Source organism: Salmo salar, chromosome 16 (assembly GCF_965601325.2).
Source record: "Salmo salar chromosome 16, fSalSal1, whole genome shotgun sequence".
NCBI classification, from domain to species: domain Eukaryota; kingdom Metazoa; phylum Chordata; class Actinopteri; order Salmoniformes; family Salmonidae; genus Salmo; species Salmo salar.
Window position 1 is genome coordinate 75198694 of NC_138306.1, and position 20797 is coordinate 75219490.

Consider the following 20797-nt stretch of genomic DNA (forward strand, 5'->3'; position numbering starts at 1 on the left):
ATGTCTTCTGTTGCTGAGCTTCTGCTGGCCACTCTGGAGGACCTGCTCAATGTAGATCTAAAGACGTTTAAATGGCACCTGACCCAGGACGTGCTGGAAGGCTTCCCTCACATTCCAGTGAGCCAGCTGGAGAATGCTGACAGACTGGACATTACAAACACGATGGTGGAGACCTACGGTCCTGAGGGAGCTGTGAAGATCTCACTGGAAATCCTGAGGAAGAGGAATCAGAACCAACTGTCTGATACGTTAAATAACCAGTACAATGAGGGTGAGACAACAGAAGCAGCAGGTTAGACAATTATACTACGTTTAAGATTATTATCATTTTTACATAACAAGCAGCGACACATGGCAGGCAGCAGAAAATCCCAGACTAAATGTATGTACTAAAAGAGCTTTCTTTCTCTCTCTCTCTCTCTCTCTCTCTCTCTCTCTCTCTCTCTCTCTCTCTCTCTCTCTCTCTCTCTCTCTCAGCCCCGAGTGCTCCAGTGGTTTTAGAAGTCAGAGGTAAGCTGTTTGAATCAACACAACAGCACCCGGCGGGCAGAATTTGAAACGTGCATATGCCGTGTTCACATACTTTTGGAGTTATTGGAAGGCAGGTAGCCTAGTGGTTAGATTGTTGGGCTAGTAAACAAAAGGTTGCTGGATCAAATCCCTGAGCTGACAAGGTAAAAATCCATTGTTCTGCCCCTGAACAAGACAGTTAACCCACTGCTCCTAGGCTGTCATTGTAAATAAGAATTTGTTCTTGACTGACTTGCCTAGTAAAATAAAAATCTGAACTGTCTAGCTCCGACTGGGAAGTTTCACTTGAACAACCCTCCCAGACGCAATTATAAGTGGGAAACTCAGAGAAAATGTTGTGGTGATTGACCTTCTCAACCAAAAGATGACAATAAATCTATTTTTGACAACTACGACATCATCAATATGGATAATGTATCTAGTTTGACCATATTGTCAATGTTAAGCAAGCTTGCTAACTTTATTATTAGTAATGTTATCTAGCTTATCAAGCTAGCTGTATCACAGCCGGCCGTGATTGGGAGTCCCATAGGGCGGCGGACAAATGGGCGAGCGTCATCCGGGTTTGGCCAGTGTAGGACGTCATCGTAAATAAGAATCTGTTCTTAACTGACTTGCAAAGTTAAATACAGGTTAAATAAAAAAGCACAAGAATGAAACAGTCGTATCTCCGACATCACAACTAGACGAGCATGTGAACATGGTAATAGCAGCAGGATAATGTTTTGAGTTGGAGGTGCTGACCGGCGGGTGGGGGCGGCTTTAATTCATGCAAATTCTACATCGTTTTACATGAAATCACAGCCTATACTCTGACACTGACAAACTGAGATCAATAACAATGGCCTCGTCTTGAATGTCACGTTCTGACCAGTATGAGGGTTATTTTGTTAGTGTAGGCTGGTCAGGACGTGGCACAGGGTATTTGGTTTATGTGGTTCGGGGTGTGTGTATTATGTAGAGGATAGTTGATTTATGTATTCAGGGGTTTTTGGTCACTGCTCTGTTAGTCTATGTTCTTTCTAGTTAGTCTATTTCTATGATTAGTTATTTGGGGTGTGGACTCTCAATTGAAGGCAGGTGTTGTCTAGTTGCCTTTGATTGAGAGTCCTATATATTAGGGTGTGTTTGTAATTTGTGGGAGGTTGTCACTTGAATTGCTGTCGTTCGCCTTCAAGTCTGTATTCGTCGTCCATCGTTTTGTTTTGTTTGTATAAGTGTTTTCATTAAAGTTAATTATGAGCACTCAACCCGCTGCGCCTTGGTCCATTCCTGACGACCGTCGTTACAGAACCTCCCACCAAATCCGGACCAAGCAGCGAAGGAAGGAGCAACAGGTGGACGTTGAGGAGAAAAGGGAATTTGAGTTGGACCAACGGGAGAAATGGACATGGGAACAGATTATTGCCGGAGAGGGCCCATGGAAATAATGGCGCGAAGACCGGGAACGCTACAGGGGAACACGACTGGCTATTAAACCGGAGAGGCAGCCCCAATCATTTTTTTGGGGGGGGCACACGGGTAGTTTGGCAGGGCCAGGATTGAGCCGCAAGCCAAATCCCCGTGCTTATTGGGGGCAGCCTAGTATTAGTCAGGTCCCGTGCGTTGGAGTGAGGTGCACGGCGTTGAGGCCTAGTATTCATAGGCCGGTGTGCGCAGTACCTGCTCCCCGCATTTGTCAGGGGAAAGCGGGCATCCAGCCAGGAAGGGTGGAGCCAGTACTGCGCTCCAGACCGCCAGTGCGCCTTCACGGTCCAATATATCCTGTTCCCACTCCACGCACTAGCCCTAAGGTGTGTGTTTCCAGGCTGGCATATCCAGTACCAGCACCACGCACCAGGCTTCCAGTGCGTCAGCCCAGTCCAGTACGTCCTGTTCCCGCTCCACGCACTAGCCCTAAGGTGTGTGTTTCCAGGCTGGCATATCCAGTACCAGCACCACGCACCAGGCTTCCAGTGCGTCAGCCCAGTCCCGTACGTCCTGTTCCCGCTCCACGCACTAGCCCTAAGGTGTGTGTTTCCAGTCTGGCATATCCAGTACCAGCACCACGCATCAGGCTTCCAGTACGTCAGCCCAGTCCAGTACGTCCTGTTCCTGCTCCACGCACTAGCCCTAAGGTGCGTGTCTCCAGTATGGTACCTCCATTACCAGCACCACGCACCAGGCCTCAGTGCGTCAGCCCAGTCCAGCACGTCCTGTCCATGTTCCTCGTACTAGCCATGTGGTGCGTGTCCTTAGTCTGGCACGTCCTAAGCCAGCCCCACGCACCAGGCCTTCCGGCAACAGTGCCTCGTCCAGAACTTCCGGCAACAGTGCCTCGTCCAGAGCTTCCGGCGACAGTGCCCCGGAGAGAGACGGCCCACTGTTCAGAACCAGGTGAGACGGCCCACTGTTCAGAGCCGAGTGAGTCTGGCTACAGTCCAGAACTTCCGGCAACAGTGCCTCGTCCAGAACTTCCGGCAACAGTGCCCCGGAGAGAGACGGCCCACTGTTCGGAACCAGGTGAAACGGCCCACTGTTCAGAGCCGAGTGAGTCTGGCTACAGTCCAGAACCAAGTGAGTCTGTCTACAGTCCAGAGCTCCTAGAGTCGTCCTACAGTCCAGAGCTCCTAGAGTCGTCCTACAGTCCAGAGCTCCTAGAGTCGTCCTACAGTCCAGAGCTCCTAGAGTCGCCCTACAGTCCAGAGCTCCTAGAGTCGTCCTACAGTCCAGAGCTCCTAGAGTCGTCCTACAGTCCAGAGCTCCTAGAGTCGTCCTACAGTGCAGAGCTCCTAGAGTCGCCCTACAGTCCGGTGTCGACAGAGGGACATCACTGTAGAGACAGTTTATGAGGGGAGTGAGCCAGGGGTGGAGTGGGGTCTGCGTCTGGCTCCTGAGCCACCTCCTGAGGGGGGAGTATTGGGGTTAGGGGGGGGGGTGTTGCAGGAACACCGTCGGTGACGGTGGCCACCCTCCCTTCCCTCCCATGTACTTTTGGGGATTTATTAGTGTTTTGGGGGTTATTTGTTGTTGTTTTTTTTTTTTTGTGTGTGAGGTGCATCCGGGGTCTGCACCTTTGGGGGGGGGGGGGGGGGGGGGGGGGGTAATGTCACGATCTGACCAGTATGAGGGTTATTTTGTTAGTGTAGGCTGGTCAGGATGTGGCAGAGGGTATTTGGTTTATGTGGTTCGGGGTGTGTGTATTATGTAGAGGGTAGTTGATTTATGTATTCAGGGGTTTTTGGTCACTGCTCTGTTAGTCTATGTTCTTTCTAGTTAGTCTGTTTCTATGTTTAGTTAATTGGGGTGTGGACTCTCAATTGAAGGCAGGTGTTGTCTAGTTGCCTTTGATTGAGAGTCCTATATATTAGGGTGTGTTTGTAATTTGTGGGAGGTTGTCACTTGAATTGCTGTCGTTCGCCTTCAAGTCTGTATTCATCGTCCATCGTTTTGTTTTGTTTGTATAAGTGTTTTCATTAAACTTAATTATGAGCACTCAACCCGCTGCGCCTTGGTCCATTCCTGACGACCGTCGTTACATTGAATGCAACCAATAGCCACAGTTTTTAAGAAGCTATCGCTCCTTGGTGGCTAGATTATGCTTTCTTGTGTAGCCTAGTATTTTGTTTATTTATTTCTGTACAGCCATAATTATATACATTTGCCAAATGTATCAGCTGCAGCACCTTCAGCACCCCTAATTCCCATGGCTATGGACAGGTGACTTCTTTATGATGTCATATTCTGGTAGGAAACTGGCTCTGGTTGAGAAGACCAGATAAGATACAGTGCATTCGGAAAGTATTCAGATTAAATCGTTTTTCCCCCCTCATCAATATTCACACAACACCCCGTAATGAAAGCAAAAACTGGTTTTTAGATTTTTTTTTGCAAATGTATTAAAAAATGTTAAACTTATATCACATTTACATAAGTATTCAGACCCTTTACTCAGAACTTTTGTTCAAGCCCCTTTGGCAGCGATTACAGCCTCCAGTCTTCTTGGGTATAATGCTACAAGCTTGGCACACTTGTATTTGGGGAGTTTCTCCCATTATTCTCTGCAGATCCTCTCAAGCTCTGTCAGGTTGGATGGGGAGCGTTGCTGCATAGAGTCTCTCCAAAAATGTTTGATCGGGTTCAAGTCCAGGTTCTGGCAAAACCACTCAAGGATATTCAGAGACTTGTCCTGAAGCCACTCCTGCGTTATCAAAGAGTTCAATCTTGGTTTCATCAGACCAGAGAATCTTGTTTGTCATGGTCTAGGAGTCCTTTTGGTGCCTTTTTTGGCAAACCAAACCCGACCTTCAATGCTGCAGAAATGTTTCGGTACCCTTCTCCAGATCTGTGCCTCGACACAATCCTATCTCGGATCTCTACGGACAATTCCTTCGACCTCATTGATCGGTTTTTGCTCTGACATGCACTGTCAACTGTGGGACCTTATATAGACAGGTGTGTGCCTTTCCAAATCCTTTCCAATCAATTGAATTTACCACAGGTGGACTCCAATCAAGTTGTAGAAACATATCAAGGATGATCAATGGAAACAGGATGAACATGAGCCCCATTTCCAGTCTCATAGCAAAGGGTCTGAATACTTATCTAAGTAAGGTTTTTATGTTTTTTTATTTTTAATACATTTGCAAACATTTCTAAAAAACTGTTTTCGCTTTGTCAGTATGAGCTATTGTGTGTAGATTGAGGAAATAGTTTAATTTAATACATTTTAAAATAAGGCTGTAATGTAACAAAATGTGGAAAAGGGAAAGTGTCTGAATACTTTCCGAATGCACTGTATACCAGATTATTTTTTAAATTGAACCTTTATTTAACTAGGCAAGTCAGTTAAGATCAAATTCTTATTTACAATGACGGCCTACACCGGCCAAACTCGGACGACGCTGGGCCAATTTTGTGCTGGCCTATAGGACTCCCAATCACGGCCGGTTGAGATACAGTCTGAATTCGAACCAGGTTGTCTGTAGTGACGCCTCTAGCACTGAGATGCAGTGTCTTAGATAACCAGGTAACAACCAGATAACAACCAGGTAAAGACGTCTTCTTTCATGAGGACATGTCTTCCCTGTGGCTCAGTTGGTAGAGCATGGTATTTGCAATGCCAGCATGGTGTGTGCAACGCCAGGGTTGTGGGTTCGATTCCCACGAGGGGGGCCAGTACAAAAATAAAATAAATGCATGAAATGAAATGTGTGAAATGTATGCGTTCGCTACTGTGAGTTGCTCTGGATAAGAGCATCTGCTAAATGACTAAAATGTAAATGTAAGACATCATGTGAAATATGTCATTTTTTGGTTGTTATCTGGTGAGATAACCAGATCATTTATGGTCGCTAAAAAGACGTCTGACAAAACAACCTGACCAAAACATGTCATAATGACGTCAATACAAACACATACCGTTACCATGGCAGTAATATAAAAAGTAAACTTACTGATCTTTGTTTTTTCTTGCAGTCCAATACAAACTGAAATCCTTCCTTAAGAAGAAGTACAGCTGTATATATGAGGGGACGTCAAAGGGAGGTGATTTCATCTACCTAGACCAGATCTACACTGAGCTCCATGTGATCGAGGGGGCCTGGGGAGGGGTCAGAGATGAGCATGAGGTCATACATCTGGAATCCAGCCACAGGAGAGACCACTATTGAAGCCAACAACATTTTCAAAACCCGACCTGATCAAAAGAAGCCAATCAGAACAGGGCTTACACTGGGCATCGCTGGCGTGGGAAAGACTGTCTCTGTTCAGAAGTTTATTCACGACTGGGCAGAAGGAAAGGAGAACCAAGACATTGATTTCATCTTTCCACTTCCTTTTTGCCAAATTAATTCTAATATGGGGAAAAGGACTGCAGTCTGATTGAACTGCTTCATCAATTCTTCACTGTCATGGGACCGGTGAAGACCCTGGGGGAAGGTTCTAAAGTTCTGCTCATCTTTGATGGTCTGGATGAGAGTCGACTTCCTCTGAACTTCAACAGTAAGTTTCTGACAGACGACACAAAGCCAGCCTCGCTGGAGAGCTGGCATTTCATCAGCTGGAGAAGGGATATCTTACCTCATCACAGGAGAGCTCCTCCCCTCTGCTCTCATCTGGATAACCTCCCGACCTGCTGCAGCCAATCAGATCCCTCGTCAACACATCCACCAGTGGACAGATTTACAAGGGTTCAATGACCAACAGAAGGAGAAGTACCTGGCCAGCAGAATCATCAACCATGTCAGGTCATCAAGGAGCCTCCACATCATGTGCCACATACCAGTGTTCTGTTGGATTTTAGCCACTGTTCTAGAGAAGCTGTTGGATGAAGCAGGGAGTGGAGAGTTGCCCAAAACCCTGACTGAGACATACTTACACTTCCTGATCTTTCAGACAGATAGGATGAGAGCAAAAGGGAATTCCGTAGGAAGTGGCAACATAGTCCTCAAACTTGGCGAGCTGGCATTTCATCAGCTGGAGAAGGGATATCTTATCTTCTATGAGGAAGACCTGACAGAGTGTGGCATTGGAGTCAGAAAAGCATCCGTGTACTCAGGTTTGTGCACCGAGATCTTTAAGGTGGAAGGGAGGACCAGTCAGAAGACAGTGTTCAGCTTTGTTCATCTGAGCATCCAGGAGTGTCTTGCTGCTGTTTATGTGTTTCTCACATTCATGAACTGCAATAAAAACCCACTGGTCCAACAGAACTCCTCCTTTTTACGGACATTTTGGAAACACCAACCTATGATGAACTTACTCAAGAGTGCTGTAGACAAGGCCCTAAAGAGTAAGAATGGACACCTGGACCTGTTCCTCCGTTTCCTTCTGGGCCTCTCACTGGAGTCCAATCAGACTCTCCTACAAGGCCTACTGACACAGACAGGAAGCAGCTCACAGACCAATGAGGAAATAGTTAAGTACATCAAGATGAAGATCAGGAAGAATCCCTCTCAGGAGAGATGCATCAATCTCTTCCACTGTCTGAGTGAGTTGAATGACCATTCTCTAGTGAAGGAGATTCAAAGTTACCTGAGCTCAGGAAGTCTCTCAGCAGCCAAACTGTCACCTGCACTGTTTTCAGCTCTGGTGTTTGTGTTGCTGTCTTCAGAAGAAGAGCTGGATGTGTTCAACCTGAAGAAATACTTTAGATCAGAGGAGGGTCTTCTGAGGATGCTGCCAGTAGTCAAAGCATCCAGAACAGCCCTGTGAGTAACTGTTAGGACATTTTAAATACTGATCATCAGGAAGAAATATTTCAATGTGTATATATATATATACATATATATATATATACAGTATATATATATATAGTTGAAGTCGGAAGTTTACATACACTTAGGTTGGAGTCATCAAAACTCGTTTTTCAACCACTCCACAACTTTTTTGTTAACAAACTATAGTTTTTGCAAGTCGGTTAGGACATCTACTTCATGCATAACACAAGTAATTTTTCCAACAATTGTTTACAGACAGATTATTTCACTTATAATTCACTGTATCACAATTTCAGTGGGTCAGAAGTTTACATACATTAAATTGACTGTGCCTTTAAATAGCTTGGAAAATTCCAGAAAATGAAGTCATGGCTTTAGAAGCTTCTGATAAGCTAATTGACATAATTTGAGTCAATTGGAGGTGTACCCGTGGATGTATTTCAAGGCCTACCTTTAAACTCAGTGCCTCTTTGCTTGACATCATGTGAAAATCAAAAGAAATAAGCCAAGAACTCAGAAAAAAATTGTAGACCTCCACAAGTCTAGTTCATCCTTGGGAGCAATTTCTAAACGCCTGAAGGTACCACGTTCATCTGTACAAACAATAGTACGCAAGTATAAACACCATGGGACCACGTAGCCATCATACCGTTCAGGAAGGAGAGGCGTTCTGTCTCCTAGAGATGAACGTACTTTGGTGCGAAAAGTGCAAATCAATCCCAGAACAACAGCAAAGGACCTTGTGAAGATGCTGGAGTAAACAGGTACAAAAGTATCTATATACACAGTAAAACGAGTCCTATATCAACATAACCTGAAAGGCCGCTCAGCAAAGAAAAAGCCATTAATCCAAAACCGCCATAAAAAGCCAGACTACGGTTTGCAACTGCACATGGGGACAAAGATCGCACTTTTTGGAGAAATGTCCTCTGGTCTGATGAAACAAAAATAGAACTGTTGACCATAATGACCATCGTTATGTTTGGAGGAAAAAGGGGGATGCTCGCAAGCCGAAGAACACCATCCCAACCGTGAAGCACGGGGGTGGCAGCATCATGTTGTGGGGGTGCTTTGCTGCAGGAGGGACTGGTGCACTTCACAAAGTAGCTGAGAGAAGAAAATTATGTGGATATATTGAAGCAACATCTCAAAACATTAGTCAGGAAGTTAAAGCTTGGTTGCAAATGGGTCTTCCAAATGGACAATGACCCCAAGCATACTTCCAAAGTTGTGGCAAAATGGCTTAAGGACAACAAAGTCAAGGTATTGGAGTGGCCATCACAAAGCCCTGACCTCAATCCCATAGAAAATTTGTGGGCAGAACTGAAAAAGTGTGTGCAAGCAAGGAGGCCTACAAACATGACTCAGTTACACCAGCTCTGTCAGGAGGAATGGGCCAAAATTCACCCAACTTATTGTGGGAAGCTTGTGGAAGGCTACCCGAAACGTTTGACCCAAGTAAACATTTTTTAAGGCAATGCTAGCAAATACTAATTGAGGTTATGTAAACTTCTGACCCACTGGGAATGTGATGAAAGAAATAAAAGCTGAAATAAATTATTCTCTCTACTATTATTCTGACATTTCACATTCTTAAAATAAAGCGGTGAACCTAACTGATCTAAAACAGGGAATTTTTACTAGGATTAAATGTCAGGAATTTCTGACCTCAACTGTGTGTATTAGAGGTCGACCGATTAATCGGAATGGCTGATTAATTAGGGCCGATTTCAAGTTTTCATAACAATCGGAAATATATATTTTTTTAGACCTTTATTTAACTAGGCAAGTCAGTTAAGAACACATTCTTATTTTCAATGACGGCCTAGGAACGGTGGGTTAACTGCCTTGTTCAGGGGCAAAACGACAGATTATTACCTTGTCAGCTCAGGGATTCAATCTTGCAACCTTACGGTTAATTAGTCCAACGCTCTAACCACCTGCTTTACATTGCACTCCACGAGGAGCATGCCTGTTACGCGAATGCAGTAAGAAGCCAAGGTAAGTTGCTAGCTAGCATTAAACTTATCTTATAAAAAACAATCAATCAATCATAATCACTAGTTAACTACACATGGTTGATGATATTACTAGTTTATCTAGCCTGTCCTGCGTTGCATATAATCGCTTAGGTACATGTTGCTCCAACCATAAACATCAATGCCTTTCTTAAAATCAATACACAAATATATATTTTAAACCGGCATATTTACTTAATATTGCCTGCTAACATGAATTTCTTTTAACTAGGGAAAATGTGTCACTTCTCTTGCAAACAGATTCAGGGTATATGCAGCAGTTTGGGCCGCCTGGCTCGTTGCGAACTGTGAAGACTATTTCTTCCTAACAAAGACAGCCGACTTCGCCAAACGGGGGATGATTTAACAAAAGCGCATTTGCAAAAAAAGCACAATCGTTGCACGACTGTACCTAACCATAAACATCAATGCCTTTCTTAAAATCAATACACAGAAGTATATATTTTTAAACCTGCATATTTAGCTAAAAGAAATCCAGGTTAGCAGGCAATATTAACCAGGTGAAATTGTGTCATTTTGCGTTCATTGCACGCAGAGTCAGGGTATATGCAACAGTTTGGGCTGCCTGGCTCGTTGCGAACTTATTTGCCAGAATTGTACGTAATTATGACATAACATTGAAGGTTGTGCAATGTAACAGGAATATTTAGACTTAGGGATGCCACCCGTTAGATAAAATATGGAACGGTTCCGTATTTCACTGACAGGAAAAACGTTTTGTTTTCGAGATGATAGTTTCCGGATTCGACCATATTAATGACCTAAGGCTCGTATTTCTGTGTGTTATTATGTTATAATTAAGTCTATGATTTGATAGAGCAGTCTGACTGAGCGATGGTAGGCAGCAGCAGGCTCGTAAGCATTCATTCAAACAGCACTTTCGTGCGTTTGCCAGCAGCCCTTCGCAATGCATTGCGCTGTTTATGACTTCAAGCCTGTCAACTCCCAAGATTAGGCTGGTGTAACCGATGTGAAATGGCTAGCTAGTTAGCCGGGTGCGCGCTAATAGCGTTTCAAACGTCACTCGCTCTGAGACTTGGAGTAGTTGTTCCCCTTGCTCTGCATGGGTAACGCTGCTTCGAGGGTGGCTGTTGTCGATGTGTTCCTGGTTCGAGCCCAGGTAGGAGCGAGGAGAGGGACGGAAGCTATACTGTTACACTGGCAATACTAAAGTGCCTATAAGAACACCCAATAGTCAAAGGTATATGAAATACAAATCGTATAGAGAGAAATAGTCCTATAATTCCTATAATAACTACAACCTAAAACATCTTACCTGGGAATATTGAAGACTCATGTTAAAAGGAACCACCAGCTTTCATATGTTCTCATGTTCTGAGCAAGGAACTTAAACGTTAGCTTTCTTACATGGCACATATTGCACTTTTACTTTCTTCTCCAACACTTTGTTTTTGCATTATTTAAACCAAATTGAACATGTTTCATTATTTATTTGAGGCTAAATTGATTTTATTGATGTATTATATTAAGTTAAAATAAGTGTTCATTCAGTATTGTTGTAATTGTCATTATTACAAATAAATAAACAAAAAAATCGTCCGATTAATCGGTAGCGGGTTTTTGGCCCTACAATAATCGGTATCGGTATCGGCGTTGAAAAATCATAATCGGTCGACCTCTAGTGTGTGTATATACTATATATATACTGCTCAAAAAAATAAAGGGAACACTTAAACAACACATCCTAGATCTGAATGAAATAAATAATCTTATGAAATACTTTTTTCTTTATATAGTTGAATGTGCTGACAACAAAATCACACAAAAATAATCAATGGAAATCCAATTTATCAACCCATGCAGGTCTGGATTTGGAGTCACACTCAAAATTAAAGTGGAAAACCACACTACAGGCTGATCCAACTTTGATGTAATGTCCTTAAAACAAGTCAAAATGAGGCTCAGTAGTGTGTGTGGCCTCCACGTGCCTGTATGACCTCCCTACAACATCTGGGCATGCTCCTGATGAGGTGGCGGATGGTCTCCTGAGGGATCTCCTCCCAGACCTGGACTAAAACATCCGCCAACTCCTGGACAGTCTGTGGTGCAACGTGGCGTTGGTGGATGGAGCGAGACATGATGTCCCAGATGTGCTCAATTGGATTCAGGTCTGGGGAACGGGCGGACCAGTCCATAGCATCAATGCCTTCCTCTTGCAGGAACTGCTGACACACTCCAGCCACATGAGGTCTAGCATTGTCTTGCATTAGGAGGAACCCAGGGCCAACCGCACCAGCATATGGTCTCACAAGGGGTCTGAGGATCTCATCTCGGTACCTAATGGCAGTCAGGCTACCTCTGGCGAGCACATGGAGGGCTGTGCGGACCCCCAAAGAAATGCCACCCCACACCATGACTGACCCACCGCCAAACCGGTCATGCTGGAGGATGTTGCAGGCAGCAGAACGTTCTCCACGGCGTCTCCAGACTCTGTCACGTCTGTCACGTGCTCAGTGTGAACCTGCTTTCATCTGTGAAGAGCACAGGGCGCCAGTGGCGAATTTGCCAATCTTGGTGTTCTCTGGCAAATGCCAAACGTCCTGCACGGTGTTGGGCTGTAAGCACAACCCCCACCTGTGGACGTTGGGCCCTCATACCACCCTCATGGAGTCTGTTTCTGACCATTTGAGCAGACACATGCACATTTGTGGCCTGCTGGAGCTCATTTTGCAGGGCTCTGGCAGTGCTTCTCCTGCTCCTCCTTGCACAAAGGCGGAGGTAGCGGTCCTGCTGCTGGGTTGTTGCCCTCCTACGGCCTCCTCCACGTCTCCTGATGTACTGGCCTGTCTCCTGGTAGCGCATCCATGCTCTGGACACTACGCTGACAGACACAGCAAACCTTCTTGCCACAGCTCGCATTGATGTGCCATCCTGGATGAGCTGCACTACCTGAGCCACTTGTGTGGGTTGTAGACTCCGTCTCATGCTACCACTAGAGTGAAAGCACCGCCAGCATTCAAAAATGACCAAAACATCAGCCAGGAAGCATAGGAACTGAGAAGTGGTCTGTGGTCCCCACCTGCAGAACCACTCCTTTATTGGGGGTGTCTCGCTAATTGCCTATAATTTCCACCTGTTGTCTATTCCATTTGCACAACAGCATGTGAAATGTATTGTCAATCAGTGTTGCTTCCTAAATGGACAGTTTGATTTCACAGAAGTGTGATTGACTTGGAGTTACAATGTGTTGTTTAAGTGTTCCCTTTATTTTTTTGAGCAGTGTATATATATATATATATAGTTATACTCCTATGCTACTTCTCAAATAACATGCTGTAAAACCTCAAATTGTCTATTTTAAACATCTCATTTAGGCTGAATCAATGTAACCTCCCAAAACGATGCTGCAAAGTGCTGGGCACAGCTCTCATCTCCTCACACTTGAAAGAGCTGGACCTGAGTGGCAATGACCTGCAGGATTTAGGAGTGAATCTACTCTCTGCTGGACTGCAAAGACCACAATGTAAACTGGTGACACTGAAGTGAGTATTCCTGTACTAGTTCAACAAGTAATAATTGTTCATTAGATCAACATGTGTTTAGAGACCAATTTCAGTTTAATTAACTTTCAGTTTCAATCCTGCAAAACAAAAGTCCTGTCAAACAAACATTTTAAATCCACATCATAATTTTCATTTTCTCCAATAATTAATTCAGCAATAATTTTTTTTGCAATTTGTAGCCATACTTCTATTGGAAGTACTTTAAAGTATAAAAAAAAAAACATATTCCTGAATACATTATTTCAAATTCCAAACAGACCCGGGGTCAAATGCATGGGAGTATTTAAATGTTTGTGTAAATACTGTGTATTTTCAAATACATGCTTTCCAAGTGTTTTTTCCCCCAAATGCAGTATATTTCAATCCTGCTCTCCCCCATTTAGATGCCTGTGATCTCACACTGGACCCAAACACAGCACACAGAACCCTCTCTCTGTCTGAGGAGAACAGGAAGGTGGAATGGACCTGGAAGGAGCAGCCGTATTCAGATCACCCAGAGAGATTTGAGGACTATGAACAGGTGCTGTGTAGAGAGGGTCTGACTGGGTGCTGTTACTGGGAGGTAGAGTTGAGTGGGAGGGCTTGTATAGCAGTAACATATAAAGGAATCAGCAGGAGAGGAAAAGGTCCTGACAGTCGGCTTGGAGCCAATGACAAGTCCTGGAATCTGAACAGATTTTCTGACAGTTACTCTGCCAGGCACAATTATAAGAGAACTGACATACCTGTCCCCTCGTCCCGCTCCAACAGAGTAGGAGTGTATCTGGACTGGCCGGCCGGCACTCTGTCCTTCTACAGCGTCTCCTCTGACACACTGACCCACTTGCACACATTCCACTCTACATTCACTGAGCCCGTCTACCCAGGGTTTTATGTAAGGGGTGACACAGGGACTGTGACCCTGTGTCAGGTAGAATAACCTCCTGTATTCTGGAGGAACACCTGAGTCTTCAGAGAAGTCATACTCCTGTTCAATCACATCTGGGTGACCTGATGGGATATGTTTCACTCTGATCATGACATGAATGAGTAAGTAAACATGAATATACCGTACATCTCTAAAGTTGACTGACCTTGTAACTAGAATCACCCTACTGCTGTAAAAACCTCCCATTTAAAATCTCTAGTTATTATTGCTTTTCTTTATTGTTTGTAATAAAATGTTTCTAGAATGTTTTTTTTTGAACGTTCTACTTAGATACAATAAGCATAGGTGCTGTTGGCGTCTTTCAATATTTTACTAAAGTAGGATACATAGTACATACCACAGGAGGTTGGTGGCACCTTAACTGGGGAGGACGGGCTCGTGGTAATGACTGGAGAGGAATCAGTGTAATGGTATCAAATAACTTAATGCCTTTCCATTTACTCCATTCTAGACATTATTATCAGCCATCCTCCCCTCAACAGCCTCCACTGGTACAGACACTTATTTGATGTTATTGAGAGACTGAGGCACAAGGCAGTGAGCAGCAATAGGTTGCAGTACATGAATGGGCAAGGGTAAACATCACTTCATAGGTCTATTAAGTAGTATGCAAGTCCAGGTCATTTCTGCATCTAGAAGAAAAGGTAAGAAGTACACTGCAGACCTAGTTTGACTGTGTGTGTGTGTGTGTGTGTGTGTGTGTGTGTGTGTGTGTGTGTGTGTGTGTGTGTGTGTGTGTGTGTGTGTGTGTGTGTGTGTGTGTGTGTGTGTGTGTGTGTGTGTGTGTGTGTGTGTGTGTGTGTGTGTGTGTGTGTGTGTGTGTGTGTGGTGTTTAGAGATCAATGCTGTGTCTTCACCGAGATTACTTTGATAGAGTTGGAATGGGAATTCTGGGAGATGAATCAAAGTGAAGGGGCGCAGACTCCCGGCCCGTGCCAGTCGATATGGTAGCGTGGTTAATTCGCCTAAGGAATGCTGTCGTCAAGCTAATGATAAACGGTGTTTGCCCTGGTTTTAGCCACGAGCATGCTCCTGCTCACAAAGAGAAATAGTTTTCGACCCGTGGTCTCTAATTCACAGTGGGGGGTGAGGGGTGCCACATAAATCAAACCTCTGCCTCAGTCCCACTATGACAGGACAGGGGAGCCTCAGCAGATTGGGTTGTGGAGATATGTGTGTGTGTGTGTGTGTGTGCGCCGAGGAGGGAGTTCTTCATGTGTAAACTGTGAAACATGACACTAGGTTGTAATTACTTCAAAAAAAACAATGTTAGTACTTCATATTTGTAATGTGTTTTATTAAATGACAGCATTTTATTAATCTGGATTTCTGCGCTTTGTTCAAAATATATCTAAATAGATAACAAATACCTTGCCAACTGTTAGACTGAAAGAGATATACTGTATAAGGAGAAGTACATTCATATATTGGGCCTATATTATGGATGCCTGGTTGCTTGTTGGCACATCTATGATAGGCTACCTCGCTTACTCACAGTCATTAGGAAATTGGCTTCCATCCAATCCAGTCATTGTTCCATATGGATTACCAAGGCATTCCAGCAGACATTCATCCTGAAAGACACTGCCACAACAGACAACGATGACCTCCAGTCACTATGATGGCAGATTGAGTGACACTTATTAATTGTTGGCTTTGGCCCACAAAATGAACCACACAACAAGTAATGGGGATATGAACACACAATATGGCTGTGTGCCAAGTCTTCTTGCTTCATCATCTCCACCACGTACGTTTCCAGGCTGGTCTGGCTGGCGAGGGAGGAGGGAGAGGGCTTACCAGCGAGCCAAGGCTTTATTCCTGTCGTCGTCTCCTCTGCGCTTTACGCTGATTCCCTAATATCCTTAGTGCCCTGTGCCGTGGATAAGCCCATCCCGCTGAAACATGGCTGTCATGCCTATAAGCCATTCATCGCTTTAAGAATCCATTATGGTCCATCCACAAACATGGACTCAGAGGGCCAGTCTGCACAAGCTCATTTTCCCTGGTATTTACCCCACTGATATGTAACAGAGAACCTCCTATACATAACAATGGACTACAGGGGCTGTTGCAACACATTTGTGCATGGCCGGTAAATGATCAATGGATTCCCTTGGAGTATACCTTGTAGTAACTATATTATTACCATTCATGTGTATGTATCTACAGTATGTATATTAGTAAAGATTCCACCAAGTTAGACATAGACCGTTAGAGAGGTAGTCATACAGTGTTGTGGGAATGAGAACATGTCCAAGGGCATCCTCCCCCAGCCTGTACTGATGTCCTCTAAGATAAGCTGGGTGATGCCCCTCTCCTCTCTAACCAAAGCCTAACACGCTGCAGCAGTAGACAGCATCAATACATCAAAGACATGATCTCCCTCTCTATATGTCTACTTATATACCTACCTACCTACCTACCTACCTACCTACCTACCTACCTACCTACCTACCTACCTACCTACCTACCTACCTACCTACCTACCTACCTACCTACCTACCTACCTACCTACCTACCTACCTACCTACCTACCTACCTACCTACCTACCTTCCTGCCTGCCTGCCTGCCTGCCTTCCTGCCTGCCTGCCTGTCTGCCTACCTGGTTACCTGCCTGCCTGCCTATCAACCTGCCTGCCTACCTGCCTGCCTACCTACCCGCCTACCTACCCGACTGCCTGCCTACCTACCCACCAACCTACCTGCCTGCCTACCTGCCTATCAACCTGCCTGCCTACCTGCCTGCCTGCCTACCTGCCTACCTACCCGCCTACCTACCCGACTGCCTGCCTACCTACCCGCCTACCTACCCGACTGCCTGCCTACCTACCCATCTACCTGCCTGCCTACCTGCCTGCCTGCCTACCTACCTGCCTACCTACCCGACTGCCTGCCTACCTACCCACCAACCTACCTGCCTGCCTACCTGTCTATCAACCTGCCTGCCTACCTGCCTGCCTGCCTACCTACCTGCCTACCCTACCCGCCTACCTACCCGACTGCCTGCCTATCTACCCGCCTACCTACCCGACTGCCTGCCTACCTACCCGCCTACCTACCCGACTGCCTGCCTACCTACCCATCTACCTGCCTGCCTGCCTACCTACCCGCCTACCTACCCGACTACCTACCCATCTACCCGACTGCCTGCCTACCTACCCATCTACCTGCCTGCCTACCTGCCTGCCTGCCTACCTACCCGCCTACCTACCCGACTGCCTGCCTGCCTACCTACCTATCTACCTGCCTGCCTGCCTACCTACCCGCCTACCTACCCGACTGCCTGCCTACCTACCCATCTACCTGCCTGCCTGCCTGCCTACCTGCCGGCCGTATTTATTAATAGTGTTTCCTATTCCTCTCCTTGGCTCTCTCGTTCCTCTTTCCTTTGATCGATTCTCTGGTACCACCTACATTAATTCAAGACCCCGCTATTCTCTGTCAAGAGTTCCCCCAACTCATCCTTCATAGAGAATGCTTTGCATAGTGTAAACCGCTTGTCTCCTCTTAGTGTGTGTGTGTATGAGTGTGAGGGTGTGTGTATCCCCCAAATTGCTTAATAACTAATCTCAGAGGAGAGGCAGGCGTGAGGTGAGTAGAGAGAGAGAGAGTTGCTCTCCCCCCTCCCCCCTTGTGGAAACAGGCGTATGCTTTTGTCATGGATGCCAGCGCACCATACATATCCCCAGGCCTTCTTCAACAACCCCCACCTCCTCCCTCATTCAGGAACAAGCATGTGTACCCAAGCCAACACTGATTGGCCTCTTATCTGTTGTGAACGGAGGGAGGGAGGGAGAGAGGCAGGCAGTGATTGGAAAAGGCAGCCTGGGGATATGAGGCGACCACATGGTGTCACAGAGCCAGCCCAGCGAGCAGCCTTCAAAACACACACACACATTCAGAACAACACACACACAGATGCACACACTGTGCCACACCTGAACAACTAGTATATTAGTACACACATACTAAAAGTTCAAAAGGACTGTTGACCATTTTGTCCAATATAAGTTTTCATACAGTATTAACACATAGGCCGGCATGGAGTTACCTTGTTGTGATAAACAGGCTGTGTGTGCGTGAGTGCGTGTGTTTGTGTGTAAAACCCCATAGTACCATTTGAGCCCAGAGAGCAGCCGTCCCGGTCCTGGCCCCACCATGGCCCCTCACTGAGGGCCTCAGTTAGCAGCTGGGGTGCAGGACAGTTTAGGCTCTGACCTAATGCATCTCTAATGTAGCCAGGCACTAATGGGCTAGCTTGGCCTGAGGCCAGTCAGACTGCAGCCAGCTTGTCTTGACCAAAACGCTAAAGAGACGAGCTGAGGTAATTGTTGTCATTCTATAATGCCTGGGGTCAAAAAGCCTATTTCGCCCACCACCACCTTAGCCAGCCTTAGGGTATAGGCAGCAGTGCCAAGATGAGGAGGGTGGTGGTGGGTGGCATTGGTGGCCAGAGGGTTATAGTGGTTATAATAATGGATGTCTATTCCACTCCTAACCAACACTTCTCTTCAGTCCTTTGTCTCCTTATTCATTCTCTCATGGCAAAATAGTTTTCTATCAACCCTATAGTACAGTGGAGGCTGGTGAGGGTAACCATGTGTTTGATGTATTTGGTACTATTCCACTGATTCCGCTCCAGTCATTACCAAGCCATCCTCCCCAATTAAGGAACCACCAGCCTCCTGTGTTAAAGTACCCTCAAGCTCAACTCTGGACCTCACTGCCAGTTCCACTGCCTGTTTTCATTGTTCCCCTCTAATCAGGGACTGATTTAGACCTGGGACACCAGGTGTGTGCAATTAAACCAGCAGAAAACCAGCAGGCTCCGGACCTCGTAGGGTAAGAGTGGAGTAGCCCTGCTATAGTGGATATTATTAATTTAAATGTTTTTATTTAACCTTTATTTAACTAGGCAAGTAAGTTAAAAACAAATTCTTATTTTACAATGACGGCCTACCCCGGCCAAACCCTCTAACCCGGAAGACGCTTGGCCAGTTGTGCGCCGCCCTACAGGACTCCCGATTACGGCCGGTTGTGATACAGCCCGGGATCGAAACAGGGTCTGTAGTGACGCCTCTAGCACTGAGATGCAGTACCTTAGACCGCTGCGTCCAGACTACTCTGCAGTACTATTAGACCTTCCATCAACAGTATTGGTATTACTATCAGTGTGTCTGTGGTCTTTGACTAATCCCCCAAACTGATCATCAGTGATCACTGATTCCCACAGTGAATCTAGTATGAGATCAGATATCCCCGATCACTCTGCTGTGGCTTCGGACATTTTCCCCACCCGTCCCGCTGAGCCACACAGTCTCCTACCGTGAAGACTGTTTAGCTAGATATCCTATCTCTGATGGCCATGAAATCCCCCCTCACAGCTGATCAAAGAGCAAAAGCATGAAGTGGAAATTAATTCACACTCGTGAAACCTTTTAATGAATAGAGACATTCTGCGGTGCGGAGACATAAAGCTGAACTGTCAGCGATTACCTGCTGGAATCAGCCTTCATCAATATCAGGCTAATTACAAAACACTCCTGGCAGGCCGTGAAACGAATCGACCACTGAGACAGATTGGACCGCGGCAGCTATAGATGTCCACAGATATTAATCTTTTTAGCAAGGGCCCATAGGGAGACGGGGAGCCTGGCTGTCCTGCTGAGGAGAGGAGAGCTGGCTGGGAGAGCTACATTAAGCTAGCCACCCTCAGACTGAACACAGGGATTCACATCTAATGTCTTATTGGGGCTTCAGCCCTGGAGGTTTCTCTAGAGATCTTGACAATGAAATAGTAAACATGATTTAGTATGACGAGATATGATATAAAGTAAGTTACTATATAATACAGGATAACATCACACGCTTTACCATTTTCTAAGATAACACATGATATTTGTCAGTCCTTTTAGCCCCTATGCTTCTCTTTTTCTGTTGGACTTTCTGTCTTAGTTATGGGATGTCTCTGTCTGTATGCGTCTGGGTGTGACCATCAGGTGTCTGTGTCCCTGGAGTGGACCAGTGTGGCCCAGTGGCTCCCAGACCAAGCTTGGCTTCCGTCTATCATATGGAACCACTTTGGAGACCCCCCCGCTCTCTCTTTCTCTCCTTCTCTCTCTTGCTCGCTCTCTCTCTCTCTCTCTCTCTCTCTCTCTCTCTCTCTCTCTGTATTAGGTTTCCCCCCTGAAACAAACTGAAGGGGTTACTTCAGTCCTTTCCCAGGATAAAATAAAGAAGTAGTCTCTTTCCCAGGATAAAATAAAGAAGTAGTCTCTTTTCCCTGCTCCCTCTTCCACCGGACAGTTTTTTTATTTCAGGTGAGTGTCGAGGTGGAGACAGAGGCAGGGAGTCGCTGCACCGGAGACAGGGAGCAGCAGGAAGGAAGTCATTACAGCGTTGTGTGGAGAGGGGCACTGGGGGGCCCTGGGAGCCAGCTGGCGGCGGTTTGGGAGGAAGAGGTGCGCGGGAGGGGGGACCCAGACGGGACAGTGGAAACCTGAGCCCCTGGAAATAGCTGAGAATGCCCTAAGAAAAACTTCCAGCCACCTCGTCCCATCAACATTTCCCATAAT

General features: G+C 45.8%; 1 pseudogene; it reads left to right on the forward strand.

Moving 5' to 3' along the window:
- Positions 1 to 14335, forward strand: LOC106574617 (NLR family CARD domain-containing protein 3-like; annotated as a pseudogene).
- The last annotated feature ends 6462 nt before the right edge of the window (positions 14336 to 20797 follow it).